Raw genomic sequence first — 19,784 nt, forward strand, 5'->3', positions numbered from 1 at the left:
GCGCCTCTCTCAACAGCCATGTGGAGAGGACACGGTGACAGTGGTCCAAATACAAGCTCCACACCAGTAGGTCTGAGCTACAGGGGACTGGGGCACGGACGGGACAGACGGACCTGAGAGAGGAGCGAAATGAGCGGGGACTCATTCCCTTACTCCACAGATGCTGGCTTGCGGGCCACGTTGTCCTTTCCTCCTGGATGAGGGACAGACGGGGACCGAAGTCCCATCCAGCCCCAAGATGGATTTGCTATTTCCATTTCCTGTTATTGGTGCCTTTCCTAGTAAAAATATCCGAGTTCCCACTTAATCAAGAACACATCCCAGGGTCCCAGCATCTCTGAGAGCTGCCTGTGCTCTGTGGCCACACGGACGGCAGCCCACCACAAGGGACCCTTGGGGACTTCCTATGGAAACTAAAAGGCCACCAGGCATCTTTGTCTTAAGAGGAAGAGAGATGAGCTTTCCCCTCCCTGCCCTGGCCTCCTCAGTCCCTCCCTCGGCCCCCATTGGACCATCAGAGCCTCTGTCTCCCATCCCCCACAGCCCGCTGCCCTGACCCAGGAGGTGGGGGTCAATGATGGGGTCACTGGAGGCCCCCAGCTCCAAACCAGCTCTAGCGCTTAGGAAGAATTTAACCCTCTCCTTCCCAGCTCATGACTACCCTGCCTGGCGGATCTACCTGCAGGGAGGGAAACGTTAACTGCAGAGGGGGTCCAGACAGGCCCAGGTGAGAATTCTTAGTGCACAGGGGAAACGGCACTGGACCTGGCAGCCGACGGTCTTGAGTTGGAGCCCCAGCTCTGACGCACACTCAGGATGCAGTCCTGGGCAAGTCCTCCTTCTCTGAGCCTCAGTGTTCCTATCTGTAAACTGGGAGTCAAAATACACATCCCCGGAATGCGAGGGACCGCAGCACAGTGACTTTCTCAAACTGTCAAAGCGCTTCATACTCCTGGGTGTTTTATAAAGCACCACGCAAAAGAAAGGGATCCGGAAGCTTCTACTTCACCGTGGGGCCCGGACACACTACCCAACCCCCCACGGTCTCAGTTCTTCTTTTTGCACATGGAGTGAATCATTACTTCTTCTTCCAGAGACAAAATTAATGGGGGAGGGCTCCAAGGTCTTTGACGCCGTGGAAATACTAGAGCCGCTAAGCCCCTGGTTTCCACTTGCCAGCTGCAGCCCAAATCAGCAGAAAGATAATCACAGAGTGATCACAACGAGCTCAGCACTTCACAGATCTTTCCAGCAGCAACAGGACCCATTTGATAGGTGAGGCAGCTGAAGAACCCTATTTAAGATCTGCTTGGCTCCCCGTCCAAAACCATCGCACGAGGAACCTGGAAGAAGGCTGCTGCCTACGGGCCTGCCGAGCCTAGAGAACCCTCTGCAGCAGGAGGGCTGGGGGCCGAGCGGACAGCCTGCACTTCCGGCCAGGGCCTTGCAGGCAGCTCCTGAGAGGCCCCGAGTCCAAAGGTTGGTTGACGGTTGCTTATTACTATGAAGCATTACAACTCTGACCAGCAGTTGGCTTTTGGGAACGTGCTGGTTTCGTGCCTCGAGGGAATCCCAACTACATGTGAATTTCGCAGGTTCGACAAAAATCCATCCTCCTTGGGGTAGAACTGTCCCCCCCGCTTAGTGACCAGTCTAAGGGATGGCACTGGGCCAAGGACAAAGAGCAGTGGGCTCTGAGCAGGGTGCTCACTTCTGTTCCGCCTGGCAATGCCCCACCTACACTAGCGGGTGACAGACTGTTCATTCCCTTCCCTGGGCTACTCCTCTGCATCAGCCTGGTGGGGTCCACGCCCCACCCCTGCTCCAAACTTCTGGAACACCCGCGGCAGCAGTTCTCACCCTTGCTTCTTGGAGTGAACGCCTCCTAGGAGTAACAGGATAACCATGGCGACAAGAAGAGCAAAATCCCGGGGTAAGATTCCCACGCGCACAGGCCGCTGTTCTGAATACTGGCCACCCCGTCAGTCCTTTCAACGGAAGCCTCCCAACACAGAGGCAGGACTGTGAGCAGCAGTTTACGGTGGCGGAAGCCGAAGCACAGAGAGGCCAAGTAACTTGGCCACGGCTGCACAGCAAGGGTATCTGCGTGTCGCACGTGAAGAAGGAAAACTGTGGAAGGTTGAGGGAGGTGTCGGAGCCAACAATCCACCCCCAGCACGCTGTGGAGGGGTAATCCTCCCCCTTTCCCAGATTCCAGAGGCCATGCTCAAGACCCAGGAGAGGGCTGTCTGCACAACCAAGCAGGCCGGGAGAGCCGTGCCCCTCCCACCCCAGCACGAGCCCTAGAAAGCACCACTACCAGGGCCACCATCCTCGGACCAGCTCCCACTTCCTGGAGCCTTCCACACTCCCGGCCCTGTACCAAGGCCTGCGACAGCTGCATCACTTGATTTAATCCTTTTAACCTAGTGAAGTAGGCATTTTATGCTCTTCCTGCTTTCTGGGCGAGAAAACACGGCTCTAAGAAAGTTCTAGTATTCACCGGAAATCACGCGACTCAGAAGAATCAGAGCCAGCACTCAAATCTGGGTCTATGGGACACCACCTGCGGCCTTCCAACCCAAGGCTGTGGAGGCAGAAATGGGTCCATCAGTCCTGACGCTGTGGCCAACTCGGCTGAGAAGTTATTATTCCCACAGTGTCGTTCTGGTTCCTAATGTTCCCTGCCTCACCTCCCCAGACAGATTTCAGCTTCCCCGGGACAGGGTCTGGTCTCCTCTCCCCCCGCATCCCCCAACTTCACCCAATCCATTCACTCTTATCAATTCCCTGAGGACCACATCTGTTCAAAAATGTATCAGACCACTGCTTTTTAAAAGACCTCTAGAGATTAATAATTCTCAATCCTGGAGCACCTAGGGGGCTCACAGTCAGTTAAGCGTCAGCCTTTGGCTCAGGTCATAATCTTGGAGTCCTGGGATCAAGTCCCATATCGGGCTCCCTGCTCAGCAGGCAGTCTGCCTCTCCCTCTCCCTCTGCCCCTCCTCCTGCAATCTCTCTCTCTCTCTCTCCCCCAAACAAATAAATAAAATCTTTTAAAACAGTAATTCTCGATCCTGAACAATGTAAATTTGCCCATTTCTCAAGAAATGCACATGCGGGCTTTCCCAGGAACGTTGGCTACACTTATTTACTTGGACCCTGGCAGGGCCAAAGCCGAGGGCCACAGCATGGGTCTGGACAGCCGGCGAAAAGGAATACCCCTCCCCCCTCACCTCCCCCCGCCCCAGGGAGCCCCACACCCTGGGAGCCCACTAGCCCTGGCAGGGAAATGGAAAGTTGTCTCGATTACCAGATGGTTCAGCATGATTTGAGGCAGCAAAAATGTCCTTGAATGGAAAGCAAAAGAACAGGGTTCTGTTGGAATTTTTCATAGAACAATGGGAGAGAAGTTTCAGTCTGAATGAATGAGCTAGCCATTCTGAAAGTTCTCTGAAACATTCTCTGGTTCCTCACTGTCAACAAAGTCCTAGCTCCCTGACCTGCTCTGACCTCGGACGTCTTCGCCTAACTTGTGATCTAAGCTGATGCCCCCACCTTTCCACGCCATAAGGCTCAGGGCCGGCAGCTCAGGCCACGTTGCTCCTTACAGTCCCCCGCACAGAGGTGCCCGACAAACGGTTGTCTCAGCAGGACATGGGGTGGCCAATGAACCCCAAGCCCAGTGCTGGGCCCAGAGTATGTGCTCCAGACTCACTGCCCAAACTTCCTGCACAAAATTCAAACTTGTCGTTCACCCTTTCAGGAACCACTGGAACGAGCCTGGAACTAGCTGGGGAGGAGGCTACTGAGTCAGAGAACAGAGGACAAGTCACCCGTCCCGGGAATGAGCCGCCTGGCCGTCAGCTGTGGGAGCAAAATAATAAGATAATCGTCCAGACCTCACAGCTGGAAAGCAGGCCCGTTCTCTCACCGCCCAATGCGCACCATCTTGGCCCTGGCTCTTTCCAAAGTCCCACGGAAGCTTCCCTCCTTCCAGAAAATCTGTCCTTCAACAACCGTCCAGTGGTACCAACTGAGCACCTGGCTGGGAGGCAAGGAACTCGCCTGTGTGGTTCGCTCGCTCTCCCCAAAGCAGCCTGGGCCCTCCTGGCCATGAGGCAGAGGCCAGAGGCGGGAACCCAGCCGTCCCTGAACCTGAGAAACTCCCCTGCCACTGCCAAGCTCCCTGCCCCCGCCCAGGGACCCCGGGGGGACACTGACCCTTTGAAGAATGCAGCTCCATTCTTGTAAAAGCCCAACAGCTGGGAGGAGAACGAGGGGAGGCCGATGGAAGAAGGAGACCAACTTACGTGCATGGGGAGAGGAAGGGGACTTGCTTCCAGGAATGGGGACCAGTGTTGGGTCCAGGGGGGCGTGGAGGCCAGCCTGGGGGAGAAGGCGCCGCCAGTGCTGCTCCTGCCCTCCACATCGTCTTCCGGGACCCCCTGCGGCACAAAGCCCAGGCACCCACAGAGCTCTATCTACGGCCCGATCTCGTGGCCACCAAGCTCAATTCCATCAGCTCAGCACTTCTGCAGAAAGGGGGTTGTTCTGCTTACGCACCTCTTTCCACAGGTCATCATGCCCACTCCCCCTCTTCCGGGGTCCTCTTTCCTCCTGTTTTCCTTTTGGGGCCCGTGTCGTCTCAAACACCTCTCGAGAAACTTGACTGTGGCTCTGTTCCGAGCGTCACAGCCCTGACCCCAAGTCCCAGAGAAATCTGGAGCCCGAGGCCCAGTGAGCATGCGTGCGGGAGGGCAGCCCACCCTCCCCGCTTCCGAGAGCCACTTGGGCCCCCGTGAGGCTGCCATGCCGTCCGGAAGGGCTTCTCCCCACGCAGGACTGGGCTCGAGTTGGCCCCATGCTGAAGCTACCCCCCAGCACAGGCCAGGACGCCACACAGTCAGCCATAAATTGTTGACCTGCCCCTCTTTCCTGTCCGGCCTCGTGCCGTGGCCCCGAAGACTCTCCCCCCCGAGGCTGGAGAACAGAATGTGCTTGGCTGGAGACCTGGGTGTCATAAATTGCTAATAACAGATTCTCAATCTGAAAAACAAAATCACAGAAGTCCTGGCCCTTCCTTTCTGCTCCTCTCATCCTCAGCACTGCTTCCCGCAAGGCCAAGAAGAGAAAGAAACGCCTTCTCTCCCCACAGAGTGGGAATCAATTCTTCCCCTCCCAGGGACCCCCAGGGGATCAGTCTCCTCAGCTGCCTCGTCCTTGTACAAAAGCCAGGCCTGAAGGAGCCTGTTCTGGGAATGTCTGTTTCCCAACACCTGCTTTTGTCTCTAACTTTTATCTTAGATTAGCTGAGCACCTGCTAAGTGGTAAGTACCGTGCACCAGGTAGGAAGGTGCGCCATTCGCAGATGAGGAGTGGCGCTGGGGAGCAGCGGGGGTCTGGGCAGTGGTGTTGAGGCTGGCCAAGCCCTCTGCGCTCACCCCAGGGAGACCCACAGCCAGACCAGGAAGGCTGACTCTGTTCCCATTCAGCTCCTCTGCCTGAGAGCCATCTGGGGGGACATGGGACAGGGGTAGGGAGACGAAGACAACAGCAAAAGCCAGAAGCTGCCATCTTTGGGAAGAACAGTAGTAGAAGACAAATCTGAATGCTCCCAGGGAGAGATTATAAACTTGTATTCAGGGGAGAGGTTACATGCAAACAGTATGTAAATACGTACACGGTCCCCGGACAGACTCACGTGTCTGCTGCTCTTTCGGCCTCTGCTCTGACCCAGGCAGTCTCCAGGTTACCTGACCACCTCGCCAAGGGCATCTCAGACCTTTGTCCCCAGTCCCATCTCCCTGCACTTTCCTCTGCACCGCCTTTGCTCCCAGCCTCCCCTCACCTGAGGAGCAGCGGGAGCGCAGAGGAGAGACAAGGGTGGGGCGGCATGCCCTCACTGGGCACAGCCCAAGTGGCAGGTGACGGAGGCCAGATGGAGCCTGAGAGCCTCTGCCAAGGCTGAGATCCTTCCAGATCTGGTCTTGGGACGCGTTCCCTGTGACGTCGGGAGACCCCATGGGCTCCAGACATTGATCGATGCCCCCGTCCCTCCCGTTCCTCAAAACCAGTGTCAGGAGGCCAGGGGACTCCACGGCAAGATCCCAGAGTGGATTTCCACTTGAGTCTGCACAGGGTCAGACATGCCACACAGACCAGCCTCGTCCCCACAGCCCCACATCCAGAGTGGGGCTAGGATACCCCACCACTTGGATGAGTCCCCGTCCCTCAAGTTCAGATTCCTCATCCACAAAAAAGGGGGGGTCTCTGCCCTCCCCAACTCCCAAGGTTCCTCAGGCACCTGAAGGTAAGCCACCCGCAGAGAGACACGGGGCAGGCTGCGACTCAGCGTCTGACTCCACATGTGGATTCTGAAACCGCACCACAGGTTCCCGGGGCGGCTGTCATTGTCCTCATCTGACTCTTCCTCACCTTCTCCCAGGAGGGGTCAACACAGGCCTTCCCAAATTGCAGACGGGAGAAGTGAGGTTCCAAGAGATGAAGTGACAGGCCTGAGGTCACAAGGGCAGGAGCAAGGAGGGCCTCGCTGCCCATCCACCCTCAAACCTCAAACATCGGCGTGGGAGTCAGAGGAAGAAGTGAACGGGGCCCCAAAGGGCTTGGGAGCTCTGGGCCTGACTGATCTGCCCGGGAAAGAGGCAGCCTGGCCGTGTCCAACTTGACAATCACAGAAGGAGGATGACAGACTGCCATTTCCACATGACAGATACAGAAACCAAAGTCCAACAAAGCTTATGATCTGGACAAGACAGCGAGTAATCCTAACTGCTCCCTTTACTATGCAATCGCTGGGCCTGAGCACGTAGCACACCTTTTTCTGGAATCCTCACAAACAACAGGTTACCAAAGGGGACACACCATTACCCCATTTTACAGATAAGAAAAATGCAGCTCCAAGAAATTGGGCAAATGGCCTGATATCGAGACTCAAAATCCCAAAACTTCAATTCTAGACCTTTCTGACTGTACGACTCCCTGGTACTTTAACTGAACACTATCCTGCTTCCAAAATGAAGAATGTTCTAGAGTGAGACTGAAGTTATTCATGATGTATTGGTATGGGGAGGAGGAGGAAGGAGGAGATGAAGTGATGACCAGAACTGGCACCTGATCCTGCAGCAAGCTGGGGATGGATGAGCCCAAACTCCTTTGCCTGCCACGCAGGCTGCTCCCTGCCTGGCCCAGGCCACCCCCTCCCCACCAGCTGCCATCCCCACACACCTATAATGCAGGCCCAGACATGCGCTTTCACACCACTGGGCTCTCTGGCTTGAAGGCCCTTCTACATTCTTGACCAGAGAACTCCTACACCTCCCTCTAAGCCCCACTCCAATACTGCCCTTTCTCTAAAACTAACTCCCTGATCATCCTAGAAGAGTCAACTCCTCCTCCAGGGAATGCCAGTCTTTGGACATCCCTGGTCTCTGGTACTCCCAATTCCTCAGCCTTGGGCTAGATTTGAGCCCCAGGGACAGGGACGGTAATAGCCTTCTCTAACATAGCCCTCCCTAGACAACAGAGAGCACACCAGGCATCTCTTCACCCATCTGATGATCACACAGCCCCACGAGGCAGCAACTCTTATCACCCCCACGGTGCAGATCAGGACTGAGCCTCAGACAGGCTAAGTTACCCGCCCCCGACCACACAGGCAGTCTGGCTCCAGAGTTTGCCTGCCCATGCTGGTCCTGTATGACTCCTCCTTGCCTCCCCGTCCCTAGTGCAGTGCCTGGCATGTGGTAGGTGCTCAGTAAAGGTTTATTTCATCAAAAGGTGTGCTGGGAAGAGGGTCCCCACCCCCTTCCAGCCCCAAAACCCACCTGGAATTCTTTTTTTTAAGGGGGGGGACGCCTGGGTGGCTCAGTGGGTTAAGCCTCTAGCCTTCGGCTCAGGTCATGATCTCAGGGTCCTGGGATCAAGCCCCTCATCAGGCGCTCTGCTTGGCAGGGAGCCTGCTTCCCCCACTCTCTCTGCCTACTTGTGATCTCTCTCTCTCTGTGTCAAATAAAATCTTTAAAAAAAAAAAAAAGAAAAGAAAAGAGAGAGAGGGAGCTGGAGCATGGAGGGTGGGGAGAGAGGGACAGAGGGCTAGAGAAAATCCCAACAGGCTCCCTGCCCAGCGTGGAGCCCAACATGGGGCTCAATCTTACAACCCTGAGATCATAAGCTACGCCAAAATCACGAGTCGGATGCCCAACTGAGTGAGCTGCCCAGGCGCCCCCCACCACGCCCAGAATTCTTGGGTCCAGGTCTCCCTATTTCCAGCCCCACCTTCCATCACTCTAACATTCAGCGCTTCTTTCTTCCAGAAACCTCCAGGTGCTTTTCCTGTTTCCCATCCATTTCCTGAGTGCCTCAGTAGGGGCGAGGCATCTTGCTGTCTTGCCAGTGGGAAACTGAGACCCACAGAGGCCTCCTGGCAAGGGGATCTGTTCAGAGGCAGGTCTCTTGCCTGCGGGGCTGGTGCCTTGTGTGGACTGGTTTTACCTCTGCCTCCAGCAAGAAAAAACAAGCACCAAGTTGCAAGGGTGTCGGGGGAGGGGAGGGGAGGGTTTGGAGGTCAGCACCTGCCCTTCCCTCCGTGCCAGCCCCCCCCCCCCCCCCGCTGACCTGGCCACTGGTCTCTGGCTGGGCCTGAGCCAGCCCCCCCCCCCCCCCCCCCCCCCGCTGACCTGGCCACTGGTCTCTGGCTGGGCCTGAGGGGGGGGCTGCTCCCCTGGGGCTAGAGAGGAGGAGACAAGGGGCCCTTTGTGTCTGCAGAGCTCCTGAGACACCTGTTCTCCCTCCTGCCTGCCTGTGGCCTCCCTCCCTCCTGGCCAGCCTGTGTGCGGCCTTGTTTATCCTACGGGCCTGGCAGCCAGGCCCAGCCCGCTCCCAGCGTGGGGCTCCGGCAGCCCCTGCCAGCACCTGCCCGGTCCTGGCAGCCCCGGGGGCTGGGGGCCAAGCACAATCCCCCTGCTGTTGACACAGTTGTTGATTTTCAGGAGGGCAGGGAAGGCTGGGAGAGGAGGGGAGAAGCAGCAAAGGCATTTAACGCCAGCCCGGCTAATTCGCAGTTGGTCCTAGCAATCCTGTCCCCAGCTGCCTGGGAGAGGCTTGGGCCTCCAACCCCGGGGCTGCCTGGACCACACACCACAGTGTACCAGAGTCCCGCTCGACCCCGCAGGACCACACCGCAGGCAGCCCCGCTCTCCCTCCGTGCAGGTCAGCATACCCCCAGGCCCCCCGTCTTCAAGGGCCTACCACTCCCCGTCTCCAAAGTCATGAGGCCCCCTCAGTCCTTGGCGAGGGGCAGGACTGTCTGACAAGCCCTTGGAGACCCAGGGAGGGCCCTGGGAAGACCCAAAGAAATCTGCCCTTATAATCTCTCTGACTTGTTCTCGAGGAACAATCTCCTCCTCACCCTCTGGATCTTTAGGTTTCCTCTTTCAGGGAGCCTTCCCTGATTGCCCAACTCTGGATGCGGTATCCTCCTCGGTCTTCCCAAAGCACTACATACTACACCGGGCACCTCCCCATCTCCACTTCCATCAGGATGGACCGATGCCTTACTTCCCTTCACCTTCCTCACTGCTGTGTCAGGGGGCTGGGCTGGTCTCAGCCCCCACGTAGCAGGGCGCACTTAGCAGGGCCCAGCTGCGAGACAGGTGCTCCCTGCAGACCCGCTGTATGGTCCCCACAGGCCCGAAATCCACTCCACCTTCACCCCAAGCTCCCCACCGGACAGTCGCCTCCTAGATGAACAAGGCCCTGTGGCTGGTTAAAAGGCTTTGGGAATGACCCACAACCGTGTGAACTTAGACTAGCAAATCTGCTTCGCCAGTGATCTCCTTAGAGATCAAAGAATGGGATCTTGAAGGACAGGGATGGGTAAGTTTTGTGCATGAAAAGGGGAGAGAGGAGGGCAAGAGTGCAAGGAAGCCCCTGTAGGCTGCTGTTAGGCCAGGCAGGAACTCCCCTGCCTCCTCCCCAGGCAGCCTTCCCTGCCCCTTCCCTTCTGGAGCTCCTAAACCCATCAGGAGGTCCCTCACACCTGTGGCCACCTGTCCCAACAGGACATGGGTGATAGGAGTCGAGCTACACACACCTTCACTAAACCGCCCACCACACGCACACCCACACCCTCCCCTCAATTCTGTTTCCCCAAACTCCAAGTCAGTCAATGCCCAGAAAGGGGTAACAAAGAGCCCAATCACTTCCAAATTTGGGGTGTCACGTTGAGGAGAATGGATCTCAGGCCAGACAGAGCTGGTAGACAGAAGGTAACTTACATTACAGAAACCATAGTTCCCTGATGTTCTGAGCCAGTTCCAACAGGGTCACCATGTACGGCTGTGCAGACTGTACACTGCACAACACTAAGAGCCCCATTCATCCAGACTTGTATACTTATCACAACTTAGATGGCCGTTAAGTTCATCCCTTGACTTCCTCACATACCAAAGAGAAAGTTCTGCTATCCTCCTCTACTCCCAGCAAGAGGGGACACAGATTTCCTTCCTGTTCTTTGACGTGTTTCTTGGCTAAGGTACCTGTGAGTGACGGCTCATCACCCCAACTAAGAGGAGAGGCCTCCCTCTCCCTGCCCCACCGGCCCCAGCGAGGGGACCCCCTGACTCTACCACTCTTTCCCTACCCACTCTGCTCTTTCTCCAGCCCCTCGCCCTGGCTAGACTCCCCAGCATCACCCACTCCCGGGGAGAGGGTATGGCTGCAGGCCCATGCTCCCAAAGACACAGCAGCAGGCAACGGAGTTTACAGAGAGCAAGAGGAGGAAAGGGGGGGTCACTACCCACTGGCCTGTTCCTCCCCAGGTATAATGGAACTGAAACCCCAATCTTGTCGGCACCTGAGGCTCTGCAGAATTGGAGGTCATGGAGGAGGTGAGAGAGAGGGCCTTCCTGTCCATTCTCTCCTTTCCTTTTTTTAAAGATTTTATTTATTTATTTGTCAGAGAGAGAGAGACAGAGAGAGAAAGATCACAAGCAGGCAGAGAGGCAGAGGGAGAAGCAGGCTCCTTGCCGAGCACGGAGCCCGATATGGGACTCAATCCCAGGACGCTGGGATCGTGACCTGAGCCGAAGGCAGCCGCTTAACCAAATGAGCCACCCAGGCGTCCCTCTTCTTTCCTTCTTGACGTTGGTCTCATGTCCTCAGTCTTCCTGGGGCTCTCAGAGGCTAGAAGGGCTGACCAAGGTCTCTAGAACGCAGCACCCCCAGCCCAGTTGCTGACGAACAAATGCACGCACGTGCAAACACACACGCACATCGGCACGGCAGGCCCTTGCCGACCAGCCAGGGAAAGGGGAGCCGGGCCAACAGGAGGAATGGCAAGGGCCGGAGGGGCCACTCCCTCTGCTTTCAATACCTCTCTATTCATTCTCCAATCCCCTCGCCCCACCTGCCTCTGAGAGCCAGGCTGTACCTGTACCCAGACCTCCTTCCAGCCCCTCCCCATGAAATTTTTCTTGGCCCCTCCTTGCCTGTCCTTCCCCACGGAACCCACCCCTTCAGGGACAGGCCTGGAACCAAAGCCTCACGGGGAGACAGGAACGACTTTAGCTCCTTCAACGGGGCTGGGGGCGGTTGCCAGAGCTTGGCACCCCACAGGCAGAAAGCTCCTCTCCCTCCATTCTGAAGAGGGCACAGGGCCTGCCTTGTACACTCTGTGTGGCCAGGCAAGAGTTAACTCTTTGGAGTCAGGGTGAGGGCAGCTCAAGGCAGGACTTACTACCTTTGCTGCCTCCTGCTCCGTGCCAGCGTGAACAGGAGGACCAGGGCCAGGGAGCATTGGCCCACCCCACTGTCGGCCTGAAAGGGTTCCAGTCCGGCCTCACGGGAGTCTCCTCATACTCTCTCTCCTCATACTCCCACTACTCCTCCTCCCGCCAGGGACCCCTCTTTCTGCATAATATTCTAGCATGGGTCCCCATTCCTCCCTGACAGAGAAACACTGAGCTTTCTGTTGCTCTGCGTGGCAGTTCTAGGTGTATTTTAAATACTTCCCGTTCGGTGCTCGCTTCGGCAGCACATTTATTAAATACTTCCCGTTCTGCTTACAAAAGTAATGCACATTGTTGTACTACTTTGGGGAACGGCAGAAACACAGAAATAACAACAGAAATATGAGCCATAATTTCAAAAAAAAAAAAGAGAGTGGAGGCGCCTGGGTGGCTCAGTGGATTAAGCCTCAGCCTTTGGCTCAGGTCATGATCCCAGGGTCCTGGGATTGCCCCCATCAGGGCTCTCTGCTCAGCAGGGAGTCAGCTTCCCCCTCTCTCTGCCTGCCTCTCTGCCTACTTGTGATCTCTGTCAAATAAATAAATAAATAAATCTTTAAAAAGAGAGAGAGGAAAAAAGTCAACAAAGGGTGTTAATCTTTATCCTCCCCCTCCCCGCCGCCCCACCCTGGCTACCAGAGCTGTCTGGCCTGCTACCCACTGGCCTCTAATGCCACCCCCCCATCTTGGACTTCTAAGGAAATCCCCCCACCCTGGCTGCTCTTTCAAATGGCAGGACCTGAACCCCCCCCAATAGGCAGCGAGGCTCATCTCCAGCGCCAAGAAGCAGGACCTGGCCCTTAGGTGCACCCCCTCCCTTTGTGGGGGGAAGGGAGGCGGCCTGGACCAAGGCCCTCTGGGAACGGGTTCTCACCCCATCCTGTCCCACAGGCTGCACATTCCATTCTGAGTCAAGTAGGGGGCGGGGACTGGGGGAGGTGAGGCCGAGGGGAGGAGAACAGTCTGGCCTCCTCTGGGGCGGATCCCCCAGGGAACTCCAGGCCTGGCAGGGATCGGCCCTATACCACCAGGGGGGGAAGGGAGCCCAAAGATTCCGGCCCATTCTGTGGCTCCTTCCCGCTCTCCTCTCCTCAAACCAAAACACCGAAACGCTACCTTGGACATGTCCCCAAAAGATACAGGGGACAATGTGGGTAACACTAACCCTCTCCCCCACTCCAAACCTGGCCACAATTCCCAGGGATGCTTCTGGGGCTTCAGGTCAAAGCCATTTATATGGTAAGGTGGGGAACTGAATTCAGGTCTGATGGTATGTGTCTGGCTTCCCAGAGTCACCAAGCAGCCTGAGTAGAGGATGCTATTTAGGAAAACAGGGAAGCTGGAGCTATAGTTCGTTCCCGCTTCCTCTTCTACCACCCCGAACACACCTCTCTCCCCAAAACACACTACGGGGGGGCGCCTGGGTGGCTCAGTGGGTTAAAGCCTCTGCTTTCCGCTCAGGTCATGATCCCAGGGTCCTGGGATCGAGCCCGGCAGCAGCGGGCTCTCTGCTCAGCGGGGAGCCTGTGTCCCCCCCCCCCCCCCGCCTGCCTCTCTGCCTACTTGTGATCTCTGTCAAATAAATAAATAAAATCTTAAAAAAAAAAACAAAAAAACTGAAAAACACACTACGGGACACCTCAACCTTCTGGCACACATCTCAGCCCCAGTTGCTTACTCCCCCAGCTCAACCCCATCCTCGTCCCTGTCCCCATGTGCACTGGCTTTAAGATGCCAGGCCACACACAGCATGTCCTGGGCCAAGCCCAGGCCTTGGATTTCCCTGCCGATGACCCTGGGAGGAGATGGGGAAACCCCAGCCACTTCCTCTTCACCTCACAGCCTCTTGGAGGTCTGACCACTGTCACTGTCCCATGTCTGGATCCAACCAGATCCTTCCTGCCAGCACCCAGTCGGGGGACGGCACTGGCCAAGGCCAGGGCCACAGGGCCCCGGGTTCCTCCCAAATGAGGCGGGGCACAGGAGCAGAGGGTCTTCCTAAATAAAGCAGGAGCAGGAGAGCCAAGAACATGCCTGGAGTAGCAGGGGTAACTGCCAGGTTCTATGAGGCAGGCCAGGCAGGGCAGATGAAAATCTTGTCCTAGGCGAGTCCCAGGGGCCTTCACCACCATGAAGCTTGAGCAGGAATGGCCTCGGGGGTCTCCGGCAGGCCCGAATGGACACACTATCCCACTGCAGCCACTCTTAGGAGGAAGCCACCATGTCAGCACTGCTCAGAGACTATTTGATTTCGTAAAAAAACAGAGTCCCATCTGACCAGAGAAGCAAGCAGAGGTTGAAGGTGGCCCTGCCGAGCCAGCCTGCAACAGCTTTCCTGAGCAAGGCTTCCCAAGGAGCTGGAAGAGGCAGCCAAAATGGAGGTGGGCCAAGAAAAGACCCCATCCAGGACGTGCCCTCCTGCTTGGCAGCAGGGAGACAGGGAGAGGACAGGAGAGCTGAAAGCCATCTTCCATGAGTCCTGGTCTCCTGCCTGGCTCCTGACAGCCTTCCCGGCTAACACAGCCAGGTTCCAGAAAGGAGGCTAGCAAAGGGTGAGGACTGCAGCGAGTTTGGACAGGAGCGAGTCCTCTTAAGCAAACACTGAGCACAAAAAAATAATTCCCATTCAAAGCACGATTTGCTGTGGGCCTGGCTGGGCCTTCCGAGCACAGAGTCCTTTTCAAAGGCTCCCCTTCACCTCTGAATGTGGCTGGGGGAGGGGCACGCAGGCCCACTGGCGTTTGAATTCCACTTCTTCCGGAGGCTTCCTGGTGACCTACTGGGAGCTACCCAGTAAGGCCAATCTCAAAGCATCCCCAGAGAGGAGGAAACCTGTGGAGAGTGTCAGCTCCTCAAGGGCAGGAACAGGCCTCTTAAGGCAATGCTTCTCCGGCAATAGCACACCCAGACCCACGCCATTCACGGGGCACTGCTGTGGACTTAATCGGATGTGAGCCTCCTGAGCTGTAAGAGGCTGAGGTTAAGTACTGTTGTCCCACTTCACAGATGGGAAAACAGAGGCTCAGAGCTGTTAAGTGATGAAAACCTCTCCCAGCTCTAACTCCTTACTGGATACATCATGTTGTCCTCTTTCTGCTAATTATCAGAGCACCAGAATGTTCAGGCAGCACCCCGCCCCCCACTAAGGAAAGAGGGGGTATGGATGAAGCTGGACCACGAGATGCTTTCAAAGCCTAGGAAGCACTGGAAATCGCCCTTCACCTGTACTGACCCCCAACACTCTTGATCACAAAATCCGAGTTGGGGATAGAATGCCCTCTCCAAGCAAGAGCAAAGAGTCATTAGTGAGACCCTCTGGCTCCATTTCCAGAACAGTCTCCCTTCGGCCCACCCTACCACCATTCTGAATCCAATGGGCCTCCTGGCTAGATCTTCCGTTCCTGCTGCCCCTCTATTAGCAGCCAAAGTGACCTCTCTTTTTCACACATTTTCCCACTTATTAAAGCCATTCATGACCATTGTAGAAGACTGGAAGAATCAAAAGAGGAAGGAAATAAAAATCACCCATTGCCCAGCATCTGGAATCAGCTCTGTAAACATTTCCAGGCAGCCTTGGTCTTCTCTGCATGTATGCATGCACGTGGGCACACGCACCCACACACACGATTATCTGTACAAAACTAGTACCACAGCGTAGAGCTTCATCTAGGGTTTTACTCCCTTTATCATATTCATATTCCAAATTATAAGCTATTCTTTCGTTACCTACACTTTTTGGGGTCCGGTGGGTTTTTCTGTTTGTTTGTTTCAGCATAGTTCAAAGATGTACAAGGCACTCCATTCGGCAGGACAAGAGGGTGCAGAGTGAAAACATCATCTTTCCCCCATCCCAACCCATCCCTCAGCCGCCGTTTCCCTCCCCTGGGGCAACTCTGATTACCTGTTTCTTATATACTAAATCAACTTTTAAAATCATCCATCAGATCACGTCACTCCCCTCCGTAAAATTCTCCAGGTTTCCCCATCACACTGGCCATCTAATCAAGCTCCTGAACAGTCCTCCCAGGCCCCAGGTCACCAGGCTTGGGCTCTCCCCTCCGATTTCCTCCAGCCACACTGCTGTTACCAAACCCCAATCTGGCCTCAGGGATTTTTCATCCCCTCCGCCTGGAATCCTTTCTTCCAGGCTTTGTGCAATGGGCTCCTTCTCCTAGTCCAGGCCTCCACAGGCCTCCACTGGCCTCCCGTCTCCGACCACCTCTGCCTGCCTCCACGCCCCCACCCTGTGTCACAGCACCATGCTGTATTTCTGCCACATGACATAGGGTCTGATGTTGTCTCGGTTACTTATTTCAAGTTATTTATTCCACTAGAAAGAAGGCTCCCTGAGGGCGGGCATGCTACCTGTCTTGTTCGCCCCTAAAATCATGCTGCCTAGCACAAGGCCTGGCACAAAATAAACGTGCCAACACATCTCCGTGAAAGACATGAATGGGGGGGTGGGGTGCGTGTGACTGTGATGCTGGTTCTCATCACTGAAAACAGCCCAGCAGCAGGATCTCCAAGCACCAAGCACCAATCTCCTGGCCGCCCTCCCCAGTGCCCGGGGTGGGGGCCAGAGGATCAGAGAAAGAAAGAGGAGCCCATTGTCGGAGGCAGTACCCACCTGTTCTTTCCCGCCTCCCCCCATCATCATCCCTTACCGTTGCATTTACTGAGTCTGGAAACACAGAAGGAGCATGTGACAAACCCGATTTCCTAGAAAATACTTGAACTGCAAGTGGGAAGTTGAAGGTGAAACTTCGCTTCCGGTCTCCCCAGGTAGCCGGGATCTTCCGGGTTCCCAAGTGAGCCCCAGCAGCAGGTGACATGGATAGCACAGAGGGAGCAGAGCTCCCTTAAGGAACTGCCTCAGCCGGTCCCACCTGGTGCCCCCTCCCCCACCTACCCCTTCCCCAAGGGGCCCCAGACACCTGGGCTCCTCTCTCCAGAAATTCACCCAGCCCCAGAGACACAAATGTGCATCCAATCCTGAGCCAGCTGCCCCAGCCAGGACACTTGGGGGAAACACTCCTGGAGACGTTTCCTTCCTGGGGCCTGATTTCCACTGAGAGAAGACTGCAGGTGGGCCAGGATTCATTTTTAAGAATGAGGGAAAGGAGGGAGTAAAGTGCCTTTCACAAAAACTGTGAAATAATGGGGGGGGGGGGAGTAGTGATGAAAGATTTCCCAAGATGGAACTAGGCGGGAGTAGGGAGATCTGAGGAGCCAATATCAGGAAAGGGTGGGAAGAAGTGTGAGGTTTCTACCTTGCCAGAAGTGGACAATTGTTACCACTGATTAAAGGAGGACACTCCCAAAGTGCCCTTCTGGTCAGGTAATAATGGCAATAACAGCGAACATTTCTCCAGCACTTACTATGTGCCAGGCGCAGTTCTATGAGCAAACCGAGACACGGAGCAATAAGGCCGAATTGCTCAAGATCATGTCGCCAGTGGCAGGATCTAGGATCTACCTCCCGAGCACTGGCTCTTAACCACAAAGCGATATGTGGCTTTCAGTGGCCCCAGGGCGGGGGAGAGGGAGGGATCCCAAACCATTTCCCCTTTATTGATCATTCGATGTCAGTTTCAAGGATATGCGCACAATTCTGCCAGTTCTGCGTACGGGAAAATCTGGAAGAATGAAGGTGCTCGCCCGAGCTGACGCTGCAGACGGGAGGGGAATCAGAACCAAAATGTGCGGAACCTCGGCTTGCGGAGCACCACTTCCTAAGGGAGCACAGTGTACACCCGGATCTCGAAACTCCGCCCAGAGCAGCAGCATCTCCTCTGGCTTTGACCAGACCCCTGCGCCAGAGCCAGCGCCGAGGCGCCCTGCCCGGAAATTCCCACAGAGTCACAGCGAACTTCCCAGGAAAACTCCTCGGCTTCCTCCTAGCCCCAGTCACGGAGGCAGCTGCCAAGAGCGCCGCTGGAGTCCTTGCAGCTGCCGTCGGCCCTCCAGGGCGGGAGCCGCCGCTCGTGCGCTCGGGGTCCTCCCGGAAAGGTCCAGGGCTGAAGTTCAAAATTCACTTCCCGCCCAGGCCCGGCTCGCGGCCCCGCCCGGGACTCTCCGGCAGCCCCCAGCTCTCGCCCTCCCCAACCCCAGATAAGTAATGGAGCCTCTGCCGCCTGGAAGGCCAGCCAGGCAGCAGGGAAAATCCCGCGGGCGATCCCTGCGCTTCTGGGGACTCGCAGCAGCGAAGCGCGAGTGCGCGTGCACACACACACACGTGTGTGCGCGCGCGTGTGCGTGTCACAGCAGCCGGCGCGCACACGTGTGTACACGTACGTGTGTGTGTGTGTGTGTGTGTGTGTGTGTGTCTGTTTACGTACAGAGCGCGCGGGGTGGGAAAACAATGGCGAGCTGCTGGGAACAGAGCGACCTGCCCCCTCCCCACCTCCCCGCCTCCCTACCCCCAGGCAAGATTTGCTTTGCAGCGAAATCGGGATGCAGAGATTCACCTCCGACTGCAAAGGCGGGAGGTGGGGGTGGTAAGGAGGAGGCTAGGGTGGGAGGTGGGAGGGGGTGAAACAGGAGCGGCCGGAGCAGAAAACAAACAGGATGCAGCGCCCAGCGGGTCCGCTGGGGTGCGAACCTGGCAGGGTGGAAGGGACTGCGTGGCCGGCCCCCGGCACCGCACCAGCCCGGGATGGGGGGGGGGGGGTCCATCTGCGTCTGGGCGCCGGCACCCGAGCCCCACGCGGGGCGCGAATGGGTCGCCCCAGCTTCCCGTTGGGATATCCTTGAACTGGGCGCCTAGATAGACTGATGAGAAAACCCTCGTGCCTCCGGCCCGCCGGCGAGGGGTGGAGGGGGGGCGAGCACCCCAAGGCCGGCTAGCGTGGTGCGCACACAGACACACACATTACCCCCCAACCCCACCCCACGGCCTTACCGGGCTGCCACGCCTCTGCACAAGGACCGGGGTCAGCCCGCGAGGAGCCGCCACTGGCCGGCGTCGTTGGGGGAGGGTAGGTGGGGGGGTCCTTTCCTTCTCGAAAAACTTTGCAAAGGACGAAAACTCGCAGAGGTGAGAGCCGATGTGTGCCCAGAAACACCGGGGCGCGAGTGTCAAACTTCGCAGGGCTGGGAAGAGGGGCGCAGAGGCGTGCTGCGGAAGCCGAGGGGAGCACTTACTACTCAGCCAGGCGCTGGGCTCGGGGCTCCGCGCTCCTGCTCCGGCTCCTCCTCCGAACGGGTCCTCGAGGCTGGCAGCCCGGGCTTCCCGCTCACATGCCCCGGCGGCGACGCGGCTGACCGGCACGCAGGGCTGGGGCGGCTGGGCTGGGAGCAGGCACGCCCCCCGCCGTGGGTCGGGGAGTCGCTTGGGACTCGTGGCCACCCTGGGTCCGCGCCCCACAGCCGGCCGCAGTCCCGGGCGAAGAGCTCGGTTCCGGCCGGGCGGCGCCCTCCGCCGAGCCAGGCCGCTCTCTGCACTCTGCCCTCTGCCCTCTGCTTGCGGCCGTCTCCCTGCCTTCCGCGGTCCTGCTCCCTGACTCGCCCGGACGCGGCGCCGGCCCGCTGGCCCGGCTCTCCGGCTCCGCGCCTCCGCTCGGTCCCGAACCAGGGCCTCGGCGGCCGGCCGCTGCGCCCCGGGCTCAGACCTGGGCTCGCCGCTCCTGGGCCGGGGCTCCAGGACCCGCCACTTGCACAGTTCAGTTCGAGCCGGGACCGGGAGCAGGGCGCTCGCAGCTCGCTGCTGCGAGGCGACTCCACAGCCTCAGAGGAGAAAGAGGGAGGGAGACAGAGAGCGGGCAGGGGGAGGAGGAAGGAGGAAGGGTGGGGAGATGGAGAAGGAGGGAGGGACAGAGAATTCCCTCCTCCTCCCTGCAGCCAGGTCCATCCAGGCATCCACAGCTGGAAACCTCGGTTGGGAATGGTAAGGGGAGAGCGGCGGGGGGGCGGGTGAGAAGAGAAGAAAGAGGTGGATTCTGCCCACTCCCACCGCCCAGGTATGAGGGTCGCTGCCGA

The 19,784-nt window shown here is 57.3% G+C and overlaps 1 protein-coding gene across 3 annotated transcripts in view; it reads right to left on the minus strand.

Moving 5' to 3' along the window:
* SOX13 (SRY-box transcription factor 13) overlaps positions 1 to 19,080 on the minus strand; it is a 43,937-nt gene extending 24,857 nt beyond the window's left edge. For 2 of the 3 annotated variants that reach the window (XM_045982327.1, XM_045982323.1), the window contains exon 1: positions 18,951 to 19,080. The gene's annotated coding sequence lies outside the window, so the exon portion shown is untranslated. Of the gene's footprint in view, positions 1 to 18,708; positions 18,840 to 18,950 lie in introns of those variants that run through there. The other variant, XM_045982324.1, reaches the window with a different exon arrangement.
* Positions 19,081 to 19,784: the final 704 nt, after the last annotated feature.

Source organism: Meles meles, chromosome 17 (genome assembly GCF_922984935.1).
Source record: "Meles meles chromosome 17, mMelMel3.1 paternal haplotype, whole genome shotgun sequence".
NCBI lineage: Eukaryota > Metazoa > Chordata > Mammalia > Carnivora > Mustelidae > Meles > Meles meles.